Raw genomic sequence first — 11,493 nt, forward strand, 5'->3', positions numbered from 1 at the left:
GAGGAATTCTGGTCTGGATGTTGAGTACTGACGATACCACAAAAGTCTATCATCAGCACTATTATCACCACTGTAATTACAGGATAAAGTAACAGAAGTTTTCTCCAGGACATTTTCAGTTGTAGAAAGTGGCTTGATTTCTGCTGCAGAATTATAACCTGTATAAAAGGAAAAATATAAATCAGATTTCTTTCTTTTCTTTATTTCTATCAGATATAAATGTAAAATTCATGTAAAATATTAGTGTGTATTTAGCTGATGTTGAATATAAACATAAATACAAATATTGAACAAGAGCTCATGATGTCTTACCTAAAATAATGTGAAGAACACAGAGATGTGTAAGCAGTGTCATGACTGAATTACACTTTACTGTCTTTACTTCGACTTCCTCTTCACATCTGCAGCTGGGTCAGATTATAGTAAAATGTAGATCGATGCTGCCAACTTCTGTTTATTTTCCTATATAATTATTCTGATTGAACAGCTCACTAGCTGACTGTTTTATTCAATACTAATTAACACACACAACTGATCCAGATTACAAAAAGTATAATCTATGTCTGGATGTATTTGATTAAAAACTTCATAGAATGTCACTGTTACAATATAGAATGGCATGATGGTGTAGCTGACAGATTAAATACAGCACAGCAAAAGGAGTCCTGGAGATCTACACTGTAAAAAAAAAAAGCTTACTGTGAAATTTTGCAGCTGTTACATGTTATATACAATAGAACTTTAGAACATATATATAACTTTATAAATGCAATATATAAATAGCTTCTGTTAATTTCAGCTTCAAAATGGATCAAATAATTTTCACACAAATGAACAGTAAGTGTAGAAACAAGGAGGTTTTAATGTTATGGCTGATCAGTGTAAAAATCAGATGTCTAACACAATACAGCATACAATAAGTGCAATCAGAATTCATTTCAATGGAAAATGTTTAACAAAGCAGCACACAGTTAAGTGAAATGTCTGCAAAACATGGGCATGAAACACTTCTGAACAAATCTGAATTATGAACAAAAGTCAGTGCCAACATTAAAGTTTTCAGAAAGTGCAACCACAGTGGAATTCGATAAACAGTACGTCACAAGTGTAATACTCAGTATGAACTCACTGAACAGCTTGATATTTAGTAATTGAGCTTTATGAGACAGTTTGTTAGCATCTAGTTCCAGAAACAGTTTTTGGAGTACATCAAAAGTGTATCTGAATGTAGGAGGGTTCTAAATCATAAAGTTATAAATATATAAGGCATAAATCAGCCCGAACTGCAAAGGCAAGGAACACACTGCCCAGGTCTTCTAGAACCACACCACCTAATACCACTCCAGTATTGGCAGGGGGGTCCATGGCTTCAGCTCCCTCAACTCTAGTCACATAGATCCCCAGAACAGTTTCCTCAATCACCCGTTCAGTTGCAGCCATATCACCATCCTACAATGGAACAGAGGATGAAAAAATCACTTTCTTAAACTTAACAGTACACAAATTTCCATTTAGGACTTAACATATCTGACATCTCACTTCAACCTTTATTTTAACTCAGACGTACATTGGCCCGAAAAGATGGGGTGGTTGCTGTAACAACTCAGAGGAAACTTGTGCTTACCTTCACCCTCCTAGCGCTGATGGTATTGCGTGATTGGGGGAATCCTAAACTGTAGATGAAATTGGATACTATTAAAATGATATATAAATAAAAAATTACTAAAGAAAACTAAAGGAAATCAAAATCAGCAAGACAAATATTTATAAAGAAATTACCAGCTTAAATAAGAAAATAGACATAAAATACATAAAACTAAAAAGTAAGTAAAAGAACCAAATAGGATAAATAATAAGAATTTCCACATTTTTTCTTCTTCACTTAATCTAAACTTAACTCAGTGTTCAGTCAAAAGTAGCTCAATATTCTTCAATTTAGCATAAAATGTAGAAAAAAAATTACCAGTAAAAGGTCAGTCCAACTGCAACTACACATTTCCAACCATCTGTAAACAGAAGATACAAGACAATTATTTTGTTGTAAATAACTAAAATATTATTTCTATAGTAAAGACTTTAACATTACAAATTCATTGATTATCCAATACTGTTCACATGTGTGTGCTTTCCAGGATAACAGTCACAAAACTCAGGTTTGTAATGATACTAACGTTACAGAATCACTTTGTTTTTAAGTTTGTGCAGAACGTGAGCGCCAAACAAAAAGCCGTTCCCCTCAGGCTCGAGCTGCCTGCTCACATCTTAGCTAGCTAGGTTGTGTGCCCATGTTTTTTAATGCACTGGCACAGCAAATATTACACATCTTTTTGTTTTCTACCTAGCTTAGCACTAGCTAGCTTAGCACTAGCTAGCACCACGGCAGTGCAACGTTATCACACACAGCGCAACCGGACTTAATATACAGTCAGCCAACGGCAATCTATTAAAATCTGCCTCAAGACTTTAATATGATTCACAGAAACCCTGGAAAGATGTTAATAAATAAATCACTATAAGCAGGTCCGCCGTTAGCATTACCACGAATTAGCGTTAGCATTTTTAAACAAATAAAGCATGCACAGCAATAAAACTTGAATATTATTCAACTAAAGAGCTATATTAAACAATATAATAAGATAAACATCATAATTAGCATGCAATTAGACATATGGAAAAAGATTTTGTAAAGCTTCACATTACCTGAGATGCCATTGAAACACAATGTGCCTTCACGATGTATTGCGTAATCCCCGGTGCGTCATATCCGGTTTCACCTGATAAACTTATTGCATTAAGTAGTTCCAGGGAAATAAAGCAACTAAGTAAAGTTTAGTCCACTAGAAAACATCGAATGTTATGAATGGTTCATTTATTTGAGTTAAATAAACACAATGCAGTCATGTTTAAATCTAAAATGTAATTGATTTGTGTCACACCAGCATATATTCTTCATGCAAAACCAACAGGCACTCAAAAGTGTGTAACTGGGAGGTTAGAGCATCATTTTATATCTGTGGTGCTCTGGTTGGAATGTGCACCCAACATGTTACACAGATGAACTGTAATACATTTTTTCTGTGAATTGGGGAATGTGGGGATGGGTAAATTATGCTTGATTTACATATTATAAATGTGAGAATAAATCACAGTTAATAACGTTTTAAATTTGACTATGGTTTTACACAGTTTGTATAAATGCACTTATTTAACAATTCAATCTTTAAATTAATACAAATGCATAAATAAAGTAAAAGTTAAAATCTGTTTAAATTGTATTGTTGCCTGTCTCATAAGGTAGGCAATACCTTTGTTTTTTCAATTTATGTATATAAAGTAGTGGTTAAGAAATGCAAAATTACAAAATATTTCTTTCTTTGCTCACATATTTTTTTGCAATTGTACATTTTTAAATTCATTATTAACAGTATTTTTAGTTATTTGACAGTGATATATCGGCATAACAAAAGGTTTTTTTTAATTACAGAAGATTCTGCTATTTTTGTCAATGAAGATTACTTTATTTTTACAGTTAGTTTTGTTAAAAGTGTCATCTAAAAACTGTTAAAAAACTGATTTTTTTTTTATGTATTTTATTTATACAGATTTTTTTGGTAAATCACATGACACTTTTCAATATACGGTTTATTCTTGTAATTTTACAAAAAAATTCTGTCTTTTATAAATACAGGGAAAAACTGTAAAAATGTATTGGGAAAACCTGTAAAAAAAATGTTTATTTTTTACAGTGTAGATTAAAGCTTTACCTCTGCTCACTGTTTATAAGGATTTCAGTATTATTCCCTGTGTCCAGTGTTACATTGTGAACAGAACAGATGTGTTTCATAACATTTTAACAGTTAATCAGATTGCAGTATCGACCTGTGAAAATTCTTCTAACTCTTTGTCTGATCAAATTGCAGCAACCAGAAGTTCTGTCATAGTGTCAACCAATCAGATATGGTTATTCCAAAAGTCTCACTTTCCATATTCACTTTACAGTAATGAATACAGTATAAAACATGGATGTAAGAGATAAAGAGAATTTTCAACAACCAGTGCAACATTTTAATGATCATTATGTTACTCTTGTGTTTAAATGTTTGGATTAGAAGAGAGAAAATTAAAATCTGCAACCACTCAAAAATGTTACATATAGAAGTTTTCCAAACTCAAAAATGGTTTACAAACAAAAATGTTCCATAAAAACATTTTTAAATGGTGATTTGCAAAATCCATCCAAAGTTAGAGAGGTATTTTACACTTCTTTGTACTGAATGATGGGGACTCTCACACCCTGACCTGCTTCATCACTTGTGCCATGCAATCATCTTTATATCAGAAGTCCTACACAATCACACACACACACACACTTGTAAATTTAGCATTACATCCATGTTTTCTTACTGAACATCATTTTTCTCCAGTATAACCACTCAGAAGTCTTTTTTTACTACAGTAACAGATTTTATTGTAGCTGTTATCTATTATTGTTGTTTCTGTGCTGATGCTTTAAATGTAGAAAAAAGGAACTGATCATTATTGTTGGGTATCTAAAAGCTGATCATGTTTGAAGTGAAAAAGAGGGATTAGTTGTTAGTTTACCAATAATGCTTTTATATGTGTTACCCATGCTGTGAGCACTGATGTACCATCATACCATGACAGATGTTGGCTTTTGTACCTTTTGCTGACAGCGCTGTGTATGGTCCTTTTCATCTTTGCCAGGGAGAACTGGATGTCCACTTTTGAAAACAAGATGAAACAAGATGAACTTCAGCTGACCAATTTATATTATGATTTTTATTTTACAGGTCTAGGGGACACTGAGCTTGGTTGTGTCTAATTAGTTAAAATAGCTTACTATGTTAAATACATGTTAATTAACAGAACAATTACCAATCACTTTTTACAAGGTTGTTATGGGTGTTAAATATCATGTTTTGATAAATAATACAAGATACTAACAATCAATTAGAGAGAGCAGGTGCTACTTATATTGTTCTGTGTGTGTGTGTGTGTGTGTGTGTGTGTGTGTGTGGTTAACAAGCTGTGGGAATAAATATCTTTGATCTTCTGAGCTATCATACATGTGAGTTTTTGTACAGCATCTCAATAGCTTTGTATCACTGGATGTCTCTAAGAGCACAGTGATAGAGAGCAGAATCTGTCAGCTTTAGATTGTTGATAGTGAGTTCAGTAGATGTATCGTATGTGTTTGACTCTAATCGAGAGTCAGTCGGTTTGCTCTCTGTACCACTACGTGATTTTGCACCTTTATACAGTAAATACTGTGGTGCGCTGTTAGGATTTTGTTTGTACAAGTAAAGCAAAATGTAGCTGCTGCTGGACTGATATGAACATTTTAGAGTAACAGTCTCTGTTTCTTTTGCAACAATGTTGTCTTCTACTGGTCTAATTTCATCTGCAAAACCACCTGTTGAAAAGAAAAAAGAAAATTATGTGTAATTTAAAAACAATGTACCAAATCAATAACCTCGATTTATTAATAAATATGTTTATTATTACCTGATGAGTAGTATATATCCTACACTATCTGTCAAAATATGATTTATGACCCTTGATTTATGACCCCCTCTGCCCCCACCTCTGTGAGCGACAGGCTAGTTTGATTTACAGGTTATGTTGACTGACATAGGCATGGAACGCCCACCCGCCCACCTCTCCCAAACCACCCACCTCTCCCAAACCACCCACCTCTCCCAACACACACACACCCCTCCCAACACACACACACCTCTCCCCAATCCCACACCCACCCAAACCACAGACCCCCACACACCTCTCCCTACCCCACCTCATCAACCATGATTGACTAGTAATATTGACTGACAGAAATGGGGTCACACAGACACATAAGTGATATAAGCTAGTGTTTTAAAGTATGCATCATTGATTAATGCTAACTAAATATAAATGTGTATTTTAAATTAAATGTTTAATAAACAAATACATTAGAAACTTATAGTTTTCTTCACAGGTCAACACAACATCATAAACACATCCACACACCCCAACACCTCAAGGGCTCATCTGGTTAGGCACCTCATAGTTTCTAACATCAAAAGTCAATTAGGTGCGATGTCTCTATATATGTTAATGTTTAAGGTTTAGTTTTAAGGCTAGGGGTTATCTTTACTACAAAGGATTTGCAGATGTACACCCCACCCCACAAATGGTGGGCACAAACACATGTCCAAAGGTTTACGAAACCCCATATCACGCAGACTGCTAAATCTTTTTAGATATTTTACAGGTACACCGGTTGTTAGTTCTTGTGTTCGTGAAACCAAACTGGTTTTTGCACAAAGGAGAAAAAGATATGTCAAAGTATATGGCAACCGGTATTGCAACCACTTTAAGGATGTTAAAATAACCTATTTGATTCTCGGGGGTGGTTATGACGATTGTGGATAAACAAAAGACTATCACTGCCTACCCCTGTTTTGTTTGTTAAAAGAAACAACAACACAGTCACTTACACATCCCGCATCACTCCACCGCAACTCAGACACAAACGCGATTTAAATTAGCATCTTAAAGCAAAACATCATTGATTATTGCTAACTAAATAAAAAAGTATATTTTTTATTAATGTATAATAAAACAAATACAATAGAAACTTTTAGTTTTCTTCACAGGCCAACACAACATCATAACACACCCACACACCCCACACACCTCACACCTCAAGGGCTTATCTGGTTAGGTCTCTAACATCAAAAGATTTTATGGCTCCCCCAATGCTGTGACAATGTCTGTATATAGTATTTAAGCATTCACACACAGTTGGGTTTCTAAGACAAAGCTTTAAATGTCTACCGCATGTGTAAATCAGATACTTTTTAGATATTCTACAGATACACCAAACTGTAGTTCTAGCGTTCATGAAACAATTTTGACTTTTGCTCCAAGAAAGGAGAGATACCTGTATGTCAATGCATATGGCAGCCGGATTTGCGACCACTTTAAGGAAGTTAAAATTAACCTATTTGATTTTCGGGCTTATGATGGGTTGAATAAAGAGTATCACGGCATACCCTGTTTTGTCTGTTAAAGAAACATCAACCACATTCACTTACACCTCTCGCATCACTCCACCACTACTCAGACACAAAAGCGCTTTAAGTTAGTGTCTTAAAGCAAACATCATTTGATTAATGATAACTAAATATAAAATTATATTTTAAATTAAATGTATAATAAAACAAATAAATGAGATACTTAGTTTTTCTTTACAGACCAACACAACAATCATAAACACACACACACATACACACTCCACACACAAACGCACCCATAGCCACCTTTCCTAAGACACTAAAACTACATTTTCCTAAGACTGAAGACATTTTTTAACCAGGAGATTTTATTTTTTGTTAATGGCAAAATACATTAAGATAAGATAAGACTTTATGACCCCCTTAGGGAAATTAACTTGTTACAGCGGTATGAAGACAGGAAAAAATGGAAAGAAATACAACTAAGAAAAAATATTGCACACATAGTGTGTAGTTGTTTACTCTAAAAAAAACATCTAACAATAATATATACATTAGAAAATATTGCACACATAGTGTGTAGTTATTTACTCTAAAAAATATCAACAATAATATATTCATTAGAAATATGCAAATATATTAGGTTATTGCACTTTTTGTAAATAAATACATATTGCACTTGTTATTACACCATGACAGCTTGGCTATCATACTCCTTTCTCCCACCTCCTCTATAGGTTCTGGGATTTAGCAAGTGATTGTGCTGTCAAATTTAGTTTTATACAATGTGGATAAAGGTTCCATGCACATACATTTTCTTATTAGCTTATTAACCTACAAAACTACACACTAGATAAATACTTAATCACAAAATGAAAAAGTTACCAAATACATTTTTATACATGTATAACACATATATACTTTATAATACACCTATAGCTGTATTGCTAAACCACTAATTACACTTAAACCAATTACAAATTAAAATACAAATGAAATCTTGCTTGTTGCCCCAAAACTTTTCCAGTCTTTGTTCGAATGTGGATGGTGCATCCGTCCTTCATATCTTTTGCATTCAAACTCTGGACCCCACTCTCTCCCACAATTTCTGTTCTGCTCTTCCATCTCTTTCTTCAAAGATCAACTAAAAACTTTCTTCTTCACAGCTCATTACTTTTCTTCATCCATCTTTTACTGTTTTTTATGTTTTCCTCTTCTTCGTTATACCTATCATAAGTACCGTTGTGAAAAAGTTATATAAATAGAGTTATTTAATATTATTATTATTATTGTTGTAGTAGTTAAGATGCTTTAACTTGCTGTTTTTGCATTAAAGTAGTTAGCTTGCTACACATTTGTACAGCGTTTTGTGTAAAAAATAATATTATGTTAATCATTAACCAGTTTCACACAAGGTTTTTTCCCAACTACACTTTCTTAAAGCGATGCAGCCATAAATTTCGCCTGTGGTTATCAACATATTTGTTTGGGTCTAATCATGTTGTAAGAAGGTGTGATGCTAATGAGGTGGCTGGGTAGGTAATACATTTACATAAGTCATTGTTTTTTGTTGTTATTGTTCTTTTCTTAGTACAGGAAAGATTTAAGATTCTTGTCCATTGTAATCACTAATGCTATAGAATGGTGCATAATATAAGGTTATAATTTATTCCTTTAACATAAGAGCACACATTTTCCTGCATACATCAAAATGAGAAACATTAATGCTGGCACAGTTATACTTTTAACTTTTAACATATTCTTCACAACACAGCAGTAGTACAAGCCAAAGTATGAAAAGTCACACAGGATCACTATTTAAAGTGACAAAACTCTTAACTCAGTACATGCACCACATATGTTGTTTAATTATTCTAGTTAATTATTGTTCACTACATATACTAGGTTATCAATAATGCTGTGAAGTTGTTTTGTTAAGTCCATTGTATTTGGGGTGCTTATTATTATTGTTTATAAATATTAATGTCTTAAAGAATTATTTAAATGTTTTTACATCAACCGATAAAGCTATAGTTCTCGCTACAACTAAATACAAACCATTTACAAACTGCCGTATGCAATAAAACCAAAGAAAAATACAGTCAAGAAAGACAGGCCACGTTCTACAGATAAGGTCACTTTTGTGATCATGCAAACTGATTGCGACTGAAGACTAGATCGGATGTCGGTGAACAAATAAACTTTAAAATGTATTGTTCATATAATTATGTATAGTTAGTAATTAACAAGACTGTCTGACCTTGTAATTCTGACTTTGTAAAGTATCATCTATTGATTTTAACTAAATAAGTTTATCATATCTAGAATCTTGCTTGAAATAAAAAAAGAAATACATGATTGTAACTGTAAGATTAACAAAAAAAAAAAAAAGAAAAGAAAAAAGTGAAATAACATTTACACCTCAAACTTAAGAAGACTAAACATTCACTTATACTGCTCTGCCTACAAAACAGCTGGCAAACTTTGTTAGCTCAATAATATGATGCACAAGAGTTTAGTATTCTTCAAAAGAATGTAAAGACTAATTTCTTCTTAGTTTCATTTGTTGCTGATATCATTTTTTTTAGAAGTTGGAAGGTTTTCAATGGGGCTCATCATTAAATATAACCGGTTTCTAAAAAAAATTCTAGTTAATTAGGGCCAGTGATAGCTCAGTGGTTAAGGTACTGGACTAGTAAACAGAAGGTTGCCGGTTCAAGCCCCAACACCACCACCAAGTTGCCACTGTTGGGTCCCTGAGCAAGGCCCTTAACCCTCAATTGCTCATCGTGTTCTGCTCATTGTGTAAGTCGCTTTGGATAAAAGCATCTGCTAAATGCTGAAAATGTGTTTGTGTTGACACAATTAAAACTCCAATTTAATCACAATACATAATGTATTAGGCCATAGATCTGTTTAAGACTTTTGTCAGAAATGTTCAGACTATGTTACTAGAAATAATAAAAATACTGCTCAAGCTAATTCTTGAAAGGCCGGATTCTGAAGTTATGTTTATTTTAAACATACATTTTTACACACAGATAAAGTGAGCATTTCAACACATTCACCATGAATGATGTGTATATGAAACAAGAAAATTGCCCCTCTTTGACAATGAGCTTAACAGGACACAGGAGATTTCCCCCCTACTCCTTCCTTAGAAACAATAGTATGGGGTTATTTTAATATCATCATAAAGCAGGCAGTGTTAAACTTTTCTGGTTGTAACAAGAGAAAGCCAGGTGCAAGGTAACAGATGCATATGTCTGATTGTACTTGATATCAGTACTAGATATTAACAGATTCATCTAGATATTAACAGTCATCATTGTTCATCATTGCTTCATTAAAACAGACGAACTTTTACTGATCATTACTGTAAAACTTATTCATCAAGGGGGACATACAAAGTGATTGTTAAATGTAACTCTCATGTGGTTTTGATACAAAACATTTTTGATTAAAATATATACAGCAACAATTTTATTGTACCATTCAGTTTACCAATGTAAACATGGATTACTTTAAATTACAGTAGTGTTTAAGAAATCTGCCATTAATAGTTACAGATCAATGATTTACTTTACATGCTTTATTTTACTCTTAACATATGTAAAAACTAAATAAATATTTTCATATCCACGGGTTAAACAGGTTTTACTTAACCGGTAAATTGTACGGCTTACATAATAGTTTATCGTACAGCCTGCTTTAGTCATATTTAAAGATCATACGACTAAAAGTATCCAAGTAAGTATGTGCTCTCAGTAGGTTTGTAGATAAATTCAGTTGTTTAAAGTGGTCCGATTTCTTGTTTCTAGGGTTTTACTTTCTCACAAAGTTACCATCATAGCGTATCACCAAACAAGCGGCTAACAAATAGTTGTGTTTGTTGGGTGAATACATTTGTACATTTTTAATAGTGACTGAATATACTGTATGTGTGCTTGTTCATTTAAAATAAAAAATCTATGCTTTTCTGTTTACATTTATAAACACAAAGTCAAAAGAAATACAGAATAAGTGCCTCACTGACCATGTTTCGATTCATGTGCATAAGGTGCATCCGTACTTTACGTATGTATAGTTTACACTATTATTTCCATAAAATTGCCCCTATTTCTGTACCAGCAAAGCAATGTATTCAAAATCTTACAATCTTCCAATGCCTACCAATGTACTGATGTCTGTTAGGATTTTAACAACATAACAACGTGACGGTACTGCAACAAAACACAGCAGAACAGGAGGGGAGGAGTAAGGTGTGCATGTAAGATGTGAGAGAAGCAGCGCCTGTACTTTACTTTCTGATGAAACGGGAGAAACGTGCTAAATGTAGAGGAGAAAAAGTAAAACTAAAGTATCGATCCGATACCAATACCAACATTTTATCGTAATATCGTAACATAATATCGTTATTTGTATCGATCTGAATAAATGTATATAAGAATATTAGAGTAAAAAAAAAAAAAAA

The 11,493-nt window shown here is 33.2% G+C and overlaps 1 long non-coding RNA gene across 1 annotated transcript; it reads right to left on the reverse strand.

Annotated features, from left to right (window-relative positions):
- Positions 1-838: 838 nt before the first annotated feature.
- LOC134311381 (uncharacterized) lies at positions 839-2,775 on the reverse strand. The gene is made up of 4 exons (XR_010011396.1): positions 2,701-2,775; positions 1,964-2,006; positions 1,625-1,673; positions 839-1,449 (listed from the first exon to the last, which is right to left on the reverse strand). It is a non-coding gene; the product is annotated as an uncharacterized LOC134311381 (long non-coding RNA).
- Between the last annotated feature and the right edge of the window lie 8,718 nt (positions 2,776-11,493).

The sequence above is a fragment of the Trichomycterus rosablanca genome, chromosome 4 (genome assembly GCF_030014385.1).
Source record: "Trichomycterus rosablanca isolate fTriRos1 chromosome 4, fTriRos1.hap1, whole genome shotgun sequence".
Classification (NCBI taxonomy): domain Eukaryota; kingdom Metazoa; phylum Chordata; class Actinopteri; order Siluriformes; family Trichomycteridae; genus Trichomycterus; species Trichomycterus rosablanca.